Below are 12,371 nucleotides of genomic sequence, written 5' to 3'. Positions count from 1 at the left end.
CTTAAATAACTTATAATATTTTGCTCTCCATAAAAATATATCCTGTCTAAATTATACAAGTTAGAAATAAAGTAAACGTTAAAAGAACAAACATTCAAATTTCTTTACTCTTATGTAATTTTATATAAAAAATAAACTTAAATTTTAAATATCCCAAAAGATTTTGCTCTCCATAAAAATATATCCTGTCAAAATTATACAAATTCAAATATGAACATGGTGCATAACAAAACCTGGAAATATAAATAAAATTTGTTCTTTTCAGCAATAACAAATCAAATCATTCAGTTGCCTTTGCTCTTATGTCATTTTATCAGAGCTGGATGCGTGGCATCTTTTTTTGGCAACAAGTTCGTTTATGTTTGGTGTGAGGTTCTGTGTTGTGGAGATTCTCAGGATGGACTGCAGGTGCTCATCAGTGAGGCGACTCCTGTGTGCTGTTTTGTTAGTCTTCATGACTGAGAAGAGCTTCTCACACAGATATGTGGTACCAAACATGCACAAGGTTCGAGCCGCATGTAGATGGAGCTGGAGCATTTGTGCGGGAATGGAGTGAATAAACTGTGCGGGCTGTGCAGTATCGTACTTTGCCTTCAGTGTGCCATTACACTGCAGCTCAATCACCTCCATCTGAATCTGCACAGGTGCAGTTTCCACATCGACGGCAAATGGGTTGCGAAACAACTCAAAATTCTTTTTGTTCTTCAAAGTCACCAAAGCGCCGTGCAAACTCAGTGTGCAGTGCGCTCAGTTTATCAGCAAAGTGCGTATTTGGGAACACCGTTGTGCCGATTTGGTTCAACATTACTTGGCAACAGGGAAAGTGGGGCAAGTTGCACTGGTGCATTTGTGTCTCCCATAAAAGTAGCTTCACTTGAAATCACTTTGTGATTTTGCACGGTAAAACGTCTGCTGAAGTGTCAGATTCTTCTTTAACTCTTCTGCTTTCTGTATCTTGTGCATTGCATTCAGGTCTTTCAGGTTATCTTGATGTTTTGTCTCATAGTGCCGTCTTAGATTAAATTCTGTAATTACAGCCACATTAGCTCCACAAATGAGACACATGGGTTTACCGGCAATGTCAGTAAACATATACTCAGCCTCCCATCGGTTTTTAAGGCTCTATGTTCAGAATCACCTTTTCTCTTGGCATCGTGTGGGCTAGCTTGCAATAACTTGCAGCATCATAAGCTAGACTTGATTAACGCGTAAGTGTTGGCAAGGCAGCTGAAGCGCTGCATTATGGGATCTGTAGTTTATTGTGTTACCAGCGCTTCATATCCCGGCCATTAATAACAATAATATATAAAATGATCTCGGGCGGATATAATTACACTGGGCGGATGTGGCCTGGGCCTTGAGTTTGACACATATGGACTAAATAGAACTTGAAAAGATATTTTTCAAATGTGATCACGCAATTCAGATCGAGTTGGCGTGCACTACAGTACATCGAGCCAGCGTGCTATTGTGGTTTTGCCTGCGTGCCTCAATAAGTTACCCTCCCTCACTCTTACTTTTTACCGTTCATCTAATGAATACACTGAGTATGGCTTTACCAAAACAATCATTGATCGCTAATAATTATTATTAGTATCCATTATTCATAAAGCTTCAATTGGTGATCTGTCTTTCTGTGTTAACCGCATATTTTTTCATACGTCTCAAACCAAGGAGATGCAAGGCTAAAATGAATCGGGAAGCGCGTGTACATACTAGTGCATCCCCTCTCGGGAATCGAACCTCGGACGCCAGCGCTAGAGGCGAAGCCTCTACTATTGCGCCACGCGTGTGGTTTGTCTATTTGAGCGTAGCAGTGTAATTCGGTTTTTGTTCAGCACTCTTTGGAACTGTTGCTTTTTGTCTGCGCACTGCGTCAGTTCACGTGAGCCGCTGAATATGGTTTTATATGTCACTCGCTCGCTTCTAATTGTTTCTCTGCCTTCTTAATTATATAATGTATGTTTTCTTCAGCGGTTTTTGGAGCTCTTCCTGGTTTTCTACGTACTGCGTGATTACGTGGAAGGCGTGATGATGTCACACAAACTCCGTCCCCCACGGCTTTCGAGCTCAACTCCATTACAGTAAATGGAGAAAAATAGCTTCCAGTTATGACCATTACGTGTAGAGTTTCGAAATGAAACCTGCCCAACTTTTGTAAAGAAGCTGTAAGGAATGAACCTGCCAAATTTCAGCCTTCTACCTACACGGAAAGTTGGAGAATTAGTGATGAGTCAGTGAGTGAGGGCTTTGCCTTTTATTAGTATAGATTAATGATGGCTTATTACATTGGCCAGAAGAACAGGATTTCTATGTCCTGCACTATGTACTGTAAATATCCCTACCTTAACACTCCAGCCTCAGAGAGCTTTCTTTAATGTGCTTGCGCTCAGCATGGACAATAAATAAAACCATCTTGAACCTTCACTGCTTCAGTGTCCAGTCTTACATTAATTCAGGAATGGGGTGTGAGAGTGACCAGGTTCCAGTAACATGCAAGCTGACAGTTAAGCTAAGAAACTAAAGAAGTTTAAGGGAAATACCAACCCCAGGGAGAGTTGCCGTTTCATGTGGCTTTAATCAACGCACGCTCTCTGGTAAATAAGACTTTTATCTTAAATGACTTTTTTACTCTACATGCTCTGGATGCTTTATGTATCACCGAAACTTGGATTAAACCTGGTGATTTAAGTCCCTTCACCGAACTCCTGCCCCCGGGCTGTAGCTTTTTAAATTCACCTCGGTTATCTGGCCGTGGTGGGGGCTTGGCTACAGTGTTCAAAAACTCGTATCTCTGCAGCCGACTGTCAACTGGGCCTCATAACTGTTTTGAAGTTCTGCTGTTTCAACTTTCTCTAGTGAACCCTGTTGTTTTTGCTGTCATCTATCGACCACCCAATGTTAATAAGGATTTTCTTAATGAATTTGCTCAATTTCTGAGTGAAATTGTCGTTAGTTATGACAGGATTTTAATACTGGGAGATTTTAACATCCATGTGTGTTGTGGCTCTAAACCACTTTCAAAGGATTTTCTTAGTTTACTTGATTCCTTTGATTTTGTGCAATGGGTGACTGGACCTACTCATGCTCAGGGACATACATTGGATTTGATCCTATCTCGTGGTCTGTCACTGTTTGATATAAAGATCATGGACGCTGGTATATCTGACCATCTGCCTATTCGGTTTTCTATGTTGTTCGACGGAAATAACCCAAGCCAATCATCACTGTTACGCTGGACTCGTATTTTACGGATCGCTCAAGAGAAGAATTCTCTTCGAAGTATGAACTATTAAGTGCTATTCAGGTTATGGACTCTCTCACCTGTTGCTTGGATGCAAATGAACATCTTAGTAATTTTAATAATAACTGTTCAAATATTTTAAATTCTATCGCACCACTAAGGGTGAAAAAACGTAGGCAAAATTCAGTACTTTGGCATAATGATACCACTCGTTCCCTTAGACAGGCTTGTAGAAAGGCAGAACGAAAGTGGAAAAAAGACAAATTACAAGTTTCATATGAAATCCTACAGGATTCTCTTTCTGCCTTTCAGCGAGCTGCTAAGGCAGCAAAGTGTAAATATTTCTCAGAGTTAATAACACAAAACAGCTATAAGCCAAATATTTTATTTTCTACTATTGAGACTGCACTTCATCCAAAAGTTAATCTTTTTCCTGAGGTATCTGTCACTCTATGTGAGAATTATGCTGTTTATTTTAATGATAAGATCTCTGAAATAACAGCTACATTGTCAATGTCTTCATACAAATTGGTTGATGCTCCATATTCTGGTTCGATTTGGTCTGGATTCGAGTCTGTGAACCTGAACACCTTGATTAGGACTATGTCTAGTTTGAAATCCACAATGTGTCCCCAGGATGTTATTCCACCACGCTTTCTCAGGCAGATTATTGACACTGTTGGCCCTGATCTGCTGTCTGTTATTAACAAGTGTCTCCAAACTGGTACTGTTCCCCATGATTTCAAACTTGCTACAGTGAGACCTCATCTTAAAAAAACAAATCTCGATTCCACACTGCTGTTTAATTTCCGTCCCATTTCAAATCTGCCTTTTTTATCTAAAATCCTTGAGAAAGTTGTTTTAAACCAACTTCAGTCACATTTATCTTATAATTCTATTTGCGAAAAGTTTCAGTCTGGTTTTAAATCTTGCCATAGCACGGAGTCAGCCCTCTTACGAGTTTTAAATGATGTCATGTTGACTACGGACTCTGGCCAGTTTACGGCTTTGGTTTTGTTAGACCTCAGCTCTGCCTTTGATCTGGTCAATCATAACGTTCTAATATCACGTCTTGAAACGTGCGTTGGTTTACGGGGCATAGTATTACAATGGTTTAGGTCATATCTTTCTGATAGGAGGTTTGTGGTCAATATTGGGCACCATTCCTCTTCTGAGATACAGTTAAGATCTGGTGTACCTCAGGGATCGATTCTGGGTCCAGCGTTGTTCTCTCTTTATCTGCTTCCATTAGGGTCTATCTTTAGTAAATATGGGGTCTCTTTCCATCTGTATGCAGATGACACTCAGATTTATATTCCTTTAAAGCGTGGAAATAAGAATGCCTTTAAGCCTATTCTGGATTGTTTGGAGGAGCTAAAACTTTGGCTGGCAACAAACTTTTTGAGCCTCAATGAGAGTAAAACTGAATTCATAGTGTTTGGTCCCACTGATCAATGCGTATATGATTTTAAAAGTACATCTCTATCACCGTACAGTACCTCATGTGTCAGAAATCTGGGTGTTTTGTTTGACAGTAACCTCAAATTTGATAAGCAGATAAGTACAGTGGTTAAGTCTTGTTTTTACCATATTCGTCTTCTTTCAAAAGTAAAGCCATTTCTATCTCTAAAGAAGTTTGAAATAGCTATGCACACATTTGTAACATCTCGGCTTGACTACTGCAACTCTTTATATGTCGGTGTCTCTCAGTCTTGTGTCTCTCGATTGCAGTTAGTCCAAAATGCAGCAGCCCGGCTTCTCACAGGAAAGTGCAAATACGAGAATATTACGCCGGTTTTAATTTCACTTCATTGGCTGCCAGTTAAATATAGAATTGATTACAAAATCCTAATGTTTGTTTTTAAATCTTTACATAGTCTGGCCCCACAGTACTTAACTGATTTGTTACAGCCTTACATTCCACCAAGATCACTCAGATCTATTAATTTTAATTTGTTGCAAGTGCCTAGGTCAAGACTAAAAACCAGAGGTGACCGTGCCTTTTCTGTTGTTGGTCCAAAGTTATGGAACGATCTCCCGTTTCACATCAGAACTGCTCCAACCTTGTCTGTTTTTAAGTCCACTCTTAAAACGTATCTATTTTCCTTGGCGTTCAACATCTCTTGAACTACTGTTCTGTGTTTTTGGCCTTAGGAACTTCGCCTGTGTTTACAGCTTGTGTGATATCATGTTTTATAATTTGTGTCTGTTTTTACTGTGTATTTATTAATAGTGTTGTAAAGCACTTTGGTCAACCTCGGTTGTTTTTAAATTGTGCTTTATAAACAAAAATTGTATTGTATTGTATTGTAGTTCCGGCTTGCTTAAAAGATCTGGTCTTTCCAGCCTGCAGGGGTTGTACCGACACCCAAACCCCAGGCACAACTATCACACACACACACACACACACACACACACACACTCCTGGGTTTTGTCGCCTGTTAAAATTGTACATGTCATAATTGTTCAATCAATTCTGAATACAACTAATCTTGTCCTATTGTATAGCCCATCACTCATACATAAATTACGATACATCCTTCTTTCAACAGTAATTCAGCCGGACGGTGTTAACAGTTGTGGATATTTTACGGGATACTACAATTTGATGTTTTCATCTTCTGCAACATCACCACCAACTGTTTTTAGCATAGTCTAGTGAATCACATTTAACCAATCTGCCATGTAAGCGGTCGACAATTTTCATGTTAATTTGTTTGACTTCATTGTTTCTCTGTACTAGGATTGCCCGTCTACTCATTTCTTCTGTTGATAACCCTTTGGGACGAAATTCCTCAATAAGATTTGGATATTATAAGTCTTCTTTTATTTTCTTGGGAACTTAAAGTGAGGAAAACATAAACATTTATAAGAGCTGAGAGTGCAGGAACTGTGTCTGACAAAAGCATGCACACATTTGCATACATTTACTGGGTGTTTGAAGGTAAAAGTTGGATGGACACTCATGAAAGAAGCAAATATAATTTGTAGACAGTAAGAATACAAACATGAGCTGTTTAAAGACACAAGAAATGAGAAACTAACATTTACAAACAGCATGAGTGGCCCATTGTAATTTTGCTTGGCTTTTCTTGATATTGTAAGTCAAAGATAATAAAAAAAAAAACAAGTCATTAGGATCAGGTGGCATTGCTTTAGAAATTATTCAAGCATTGGAAGATTTTGGGAATGAAATGTAGACAGAGTTGCTGAATGAACATACTGTACGATAGCGAGAAAGTACCTGAAGAAATTAGCAAGTCAGTCATTATTTTTACTGCCCTTGAGCAACTGAATGCAGGTTACACAATACGATTAATCTGACTAGTCATATTGTCAGAAGTTCTACTATATAAATCACCATGATGAGAGAAAGAAAAACCAGAGCAATGTCACTTTATCGAAGATACTGGAACACAAAATGCAATTTTTACCCTTAGGATGATTTGTGAATGTGCCACAGAGGGCCAGAGAGACCTTTACGTATGTTTTATTGATTATACTAACACTTTTGATAAGGTGACACATGAAGAGCTTATGAAAATCCTTCAGCAGTTGAATATTGATGGGAAATCAGAATAATTAAATATCTGCATTGGGAAAAAAGAGCAGCAATGAGAAATGAGATCTTCCAACTAAGAGGGAAGTCAGGCAGGATTTTCCTTCTCACCTGAGCTATTCAACCTTTATGGTGAGCAGATTTTATGAGAAATAAATATGCTGATAACATAGTGCTGAAAGCTGCCCCTAAAGAAAACCTCCAAGAAATATTAGACAGACAGTTGTGAGAAGAAATAGCAAAGAGGGGATTGACTATCAGCTGCATAAGGAAACTGAAGGAATGACTGTCACAAAGAAGAAATACAAAAAAGCTAACTGAATGTACTGTAGCTAACAAAAAAAGACATGCAATTACTTAGGAAGCATAAAAACATTCGAGTGTAGAGCTCATGGTGAAATTAGGAGAAGGATTGGAATTACAAAATGTACATTTAAAAGTTTGAGCAAGGTACTAATTAATAATATTATTTCCTTGGATACATGGTTCAGAATGTTGCAGCACTACATTCATTCCACACCAGCACAGGGAAGCGAATGTTGGTGAATTTTAAAGCAAAGTGAGGGATGACTCAAAGCTGTAGATATGTGGTTTTTGAGAAGAATCTTGAAAATCTCATGGACGAACAGAGGAACAGATGAGAAAAAGCTGCAAAAAGCCTGAGCAAGAAGAGAACTGATCTAATGAATCAGGAGATGCCAGTTGGAATTTCCAGAGCATATACTGAGGAAGGAGAAGTTTTGCAGCCATAGTAATAACTGATCAAAAGAGAACTTGTAACCAACAGCACAAGACATTCAGGCGGCATATAAAGGGCTGGGCAGGTAAAAGTTTTGAGGAGCTTATTTATTACAACTTCCCAGAATAGAAACAGATGGAAAATCATGATTTTTCCATGACATAAGACATGGCATATTATGATGATGATGATGAGTGGAAATGTGTTTTCTGTTAAATGAAGGAGGAGTTATGTATATTCCATGCTTGATATCATGGTGCTGTGTTGCATATTGGTCGGACATGCAAGCAAGTATTTCACTTTATTCCTACATGTGTCAATATTACTTATACTATTACTACTAGTTTACATACACCTAAATTACTAAAGGGACTCAGTCTGTAGATTTAGTTGGATTCAGATAATACATTTAAAGGCTTTATTCAAACTCTTCTGGTGTACCTCCTGACTTTTTTTGTACATCTTGGTCGTGGAGCTCTTTGGATCTTAATTAAGGAATAAAACAATCAGAGAAGAATGTCCTTTCCCCATAATACTCCCTACATGCATCATTTGGAGTCTCACAAGATACTTTTTATTTTTTGTTGTTTTTACAAATTAAAATATGTGTTTAAAACACTTTGACACATAAGGAAGGGTGAGAACTACAATACAAAAAATTAGCACACATCTTGCCTACCTGTGTCTTACAGTACAAACATGCGTCATCATTTCCAGGACGCTTGTTTGTTCATCTCAGCACAATAAAATTCATTCCCACTAAGGCTGTCCTTACACTGACAATGAATTCTTTCCAAACTTAGTAATTTCCATCAAATGTTGATGTTAATGTCCAGTCCAAGGGTGTGTCTTACAAAGTTCTGTGGCCATTTAAGTGGAGCTTCCTCTGACACCTACAACTTCGGCATGGCTGTTTGGCCTGAACGGTTGCCAGGAACACTGTACAAGAAACACCTCAAGTTAACATGACATGTAAAGGGAAAACCACCTCTTGGTGCTCTTCTGTATACAAAGCAGGTACCCGTTGGTGATATATTCTCATCCTGTTACATACAATAGGTTGTCCTGTAGCTTGTAGGGCTCTGTCATTCTATTTCCCTCTCCTTACACCTTCTCCCAGGGTCACAGAATTGTGCCTGAATGCTCGAGTGGGCCATCCCTTGACATTAGGCAAATACGTCAATTTTGTGAACTCTATCCAAATCAGGGCTGTGATGCAATGAAAGCTATTCAGGAAGCAATACAAGATCCAGTTATGAATGGCCTGAAGCTCTGTAAAATTTTTCTTTGAGATCTAATACTTATTTTTTGAAGGTTTTGAAACATGTATGATTCAACTTAATTTTCATTTTGTACTTACATTTTGATTTGAGACTTAATTTAATGGTTTTAGATAAATGCTGTAAATAAACAGATCAATTGATAGATAGAACTTTATTTGTCTCCAGGGGGAAATCTGACTTTTATGGTGATTATATGACACTTGTCTAAAATGGCTGACCCCAGCAAAATACATTTATTGCCATAATGTGTTGATGTGTTCTTAGGGACCAAGGTCATAGAAGTCTCACCATATGACATAAACCATGAGTAGATAATTAAATTTGCTCCCCAATTACAATCCAAAACCTTTCACAATTCTGGTTTTAGCAAATGTTGGCCAGGTTCTTTAAAGCTTGTTTATTGTGTGAGATTTTTGAGACCCCCGAAACTTGTTAACGTAGGTAAAGACTGCTTGTCCACCTGTCGTGCAACTGCAAGTTCATGGACTCTCCGTGTAATGCATTTCTTGCCCAATGGACAATGCAGGGAACACTTTAAAACCACCCCCTGACCTGGCAGTGTGCTCACTGCCTGTCTTCTCACTTGTGCTGGAAATATGTCTACTGTTCTAATCTGAGAATTGTGCCAGTACAAGTTGACATTAGCGTCATTGCGTGCAGGGTTGGTTTTTGTGTGTGCTGAAGAGACAGCTCCCGTTTGGATAGCTTTATGACAACAATAAAGTTGATTTTGCCAGAAACCTGCACTTGCCTCCTTCAATATTGTTCAAGTCTGTGAGCCACACATCACAATTGTTTGCCAATTGGGCTTTGTCATTTTATTGTTTAATGTATGCTTTTGATTCCTGATAGTCCTTTGGTTTAAGATTTTATGTCCCAGTCCATTATCTTCTTTAGTTTTGTGACTTACAAGTTTCATCTGTGGCAGAACAGTTTCAGTCCTACTGTAGATGGGGCTCCAGCCCCTCAGAAGACACATTCATGCCCACAATCATCTTAACTTGCACATATCTGGGATAAAGATAGAAATTCAGTCTTACTGAAGAAGATCCAGACTCCAGAAACCAATTCTAAACTCACTGCTGTGAGGCTTGGATCATTGACCACTGTGTTGTCTTCGCCGAAAATATAACCGTTAATCACCTGAAGCCAAGTCCTCCAAATGAGTGTCACTATAACAAGAGCACAAGTCAGCAACATTGGTTTAGTTCCTGCATTGCAGTCAAACAAATGTATAAAGCACGGTGTCATGTTGTATTTTGATACACCAATCTAAAACTTTCATAATGATAACATGTTGTGAAACATTTCCTCACAGAACAATAAAATAAGGTAAAAACTTAATCTTGAAGATGTATTAAAAAACATTTGTTAACGAACTTGCAAATAACATGCTTTCACTTTAAGGGTATTTAAGTAATGTTATTTCGGGGTGTAAAATGTCTGATACGATGAGGTGTTGCAACTGAACATTGTATTTTTTCAACCAGTTTAACAATCAGTATTTAATTCTTGCTTTGAATTTGACACTTTAAGCAGTTTTTTACATTTTATTCTATAGTCCAAGAAAGACACAACTTCTAATTTATTTTTGTGAATAACTAGGGGGCTCGCTTTGCTCGCCCACCCCCGTGTTTGGTTTACCGGATATACAATACAATTTATTTTTGTATAGCTCAAAATCACACAAGTGCCGCAATGGGCTTTAACAGGCCCTGCCTCTTGACAGCCCCTCAGCCTTCTCTAAGAAGACAAGGAAAAACTCCCCAAAAAACCTTGTAGGGAAAAATGGGAGAAACCTTGGGAAAGACAGTTCAAAGAGAGACCCCTTTCCAGGTAGGTTTGGGAGTGCAGTGGGTGTCAAAAAGAAGGGGGTTAATACAATACAGTACAATACACAGTACAGAACAAATCCTCAATACAATATAAAAATGAAAATTCTTGAAGTACGGAGTAGAATTTCACATGAGGTGATATCACATAATATGCAATTATAGGCAATATACAATTCAAAGAGATTGTTATTTTCATGGGAATTGTTACATATGCATTATTTTCCACTTTTACTTTAAAAACTTTTGTAAAAACAATAATTGTCCTTTATTTCTGGCCCCGGCCGTGGTTAAATTCTTTCTTGCAGGACGTACAAGGGGAGTTATACTTCACACGACGCCGACGCTGCAGCGGACGCTCCTGCTACGCAAGCGTTGTAGTGTTTATACTTGCGCGCACTTTACGTAAATCTGGAGGAATCCACCAGGTGGCAGTGCGAGATATTATCGCGGTGAGAACATGTTCAGCTTCTCTGTGTTGTGAATTGCCTAAATCACCTATTAAATTCCGATAACACCTTACCGCAATATCTCTGAAAAGGATGTTTATTGATTAAATCCACAAATCCAGGGATGTATGTGTCCATTCCAGGAAGCATTGGGCACGAGTGAGAAACAGTCCCTTGACGAGGCCTCAGCTCATCGCAAGGTGAATACAAGCACACACATACACTAGCGTCATTTTAGCGGCACCAAATCCCCAAATTTGCATATCTTTGGAAGGAAACCGGAGCACAGTGTGGAATACCAGCAACATAACTCCCTGCGAGACAGCAGTGCTATCGCTCTGCCACCGTGACACCCCCATGTGTGTATTTATTAACAGTAATCATTATTTAAACGAAATTATATGTAAAATGTAACATACACATTTTAATGCATTTCATCATGAAAGTGATATCAAGTATAAATCTAAAGATTCTAAATGTGCAGAGAGTTGGAATATCATACATTTAATTTGTTCTGTTTGGCGATCTATTGCTGCTTTCCGCTGCTGAAGCAAAATGCCGACATACAGATGCATTTGTGGTGCTTTTATATTCAAGCGTCGCATATTATCGATCGTAATGGCACGATACATTTTAAAAGTCTCACATACCATCTTTTGTGCCATCTATTTTTATTGTTTTACTTTACCTGCTGTCAGGTCCAAGAAGCTCGCAGCGATTAAAAACTGGGATGACGTTTACGACCGTCTGCTTTAATGATAAAGTAAACTACGAGGTTAAAGTGGACATTTCGAGATTAAAGCCGAAATTTCCACTTTAATCACAAAATACACGTTTTCACCGTGTCATTTATTTTTTCTCAGTGGCTCAAATATAAGCCACTTACTGTATATGTTAAGTTGCAAAAATTAAAAAATAAAAAAGACATATATAAATGACACGATACATTTTAAAAGTCTCACATACCATCTTTTGTGCCGTCTATTTTTTTTGCAACTTCACATCGACTACATAATGTATAGCGCTGTATTTGAACCATTCATCAAAACAGCAAAGCGCACATCGATCCCCGAATGATCTCCATAGAGGCTTGCTGTCACATGTAGATAGTAAACAGAGACTCTGACGTCACGTTCCGACTTTTAGCACACTGCACCCCCCGACTTTTTGCTGGTACTGCAACTCGCGCACGCGTTGCGTTAATTTCTGAGGACCTGCTCAGAGGACGCGTGAAATGAACGCTGGGAACGCGTGGCAGCCATGAT

Source organism: Polypterus senegalus, chromosome 15, assembly GCF_016835505.1.
Source record: "Polypterus senegalus isolate Bchr_013 chromosome 15, ASM1683550v1, whole genome shotgun sequence".
Classification (NCBI taxonomy): domain Eukaryota; kingdom Metazoa; phylum Chordata; class Cladistia; order Polypteriformes; family Polypteridae; genus Polypterus; species Polypterus senegalus.
Note: the sequence above shows the minus strand (reverse complement) of the source record.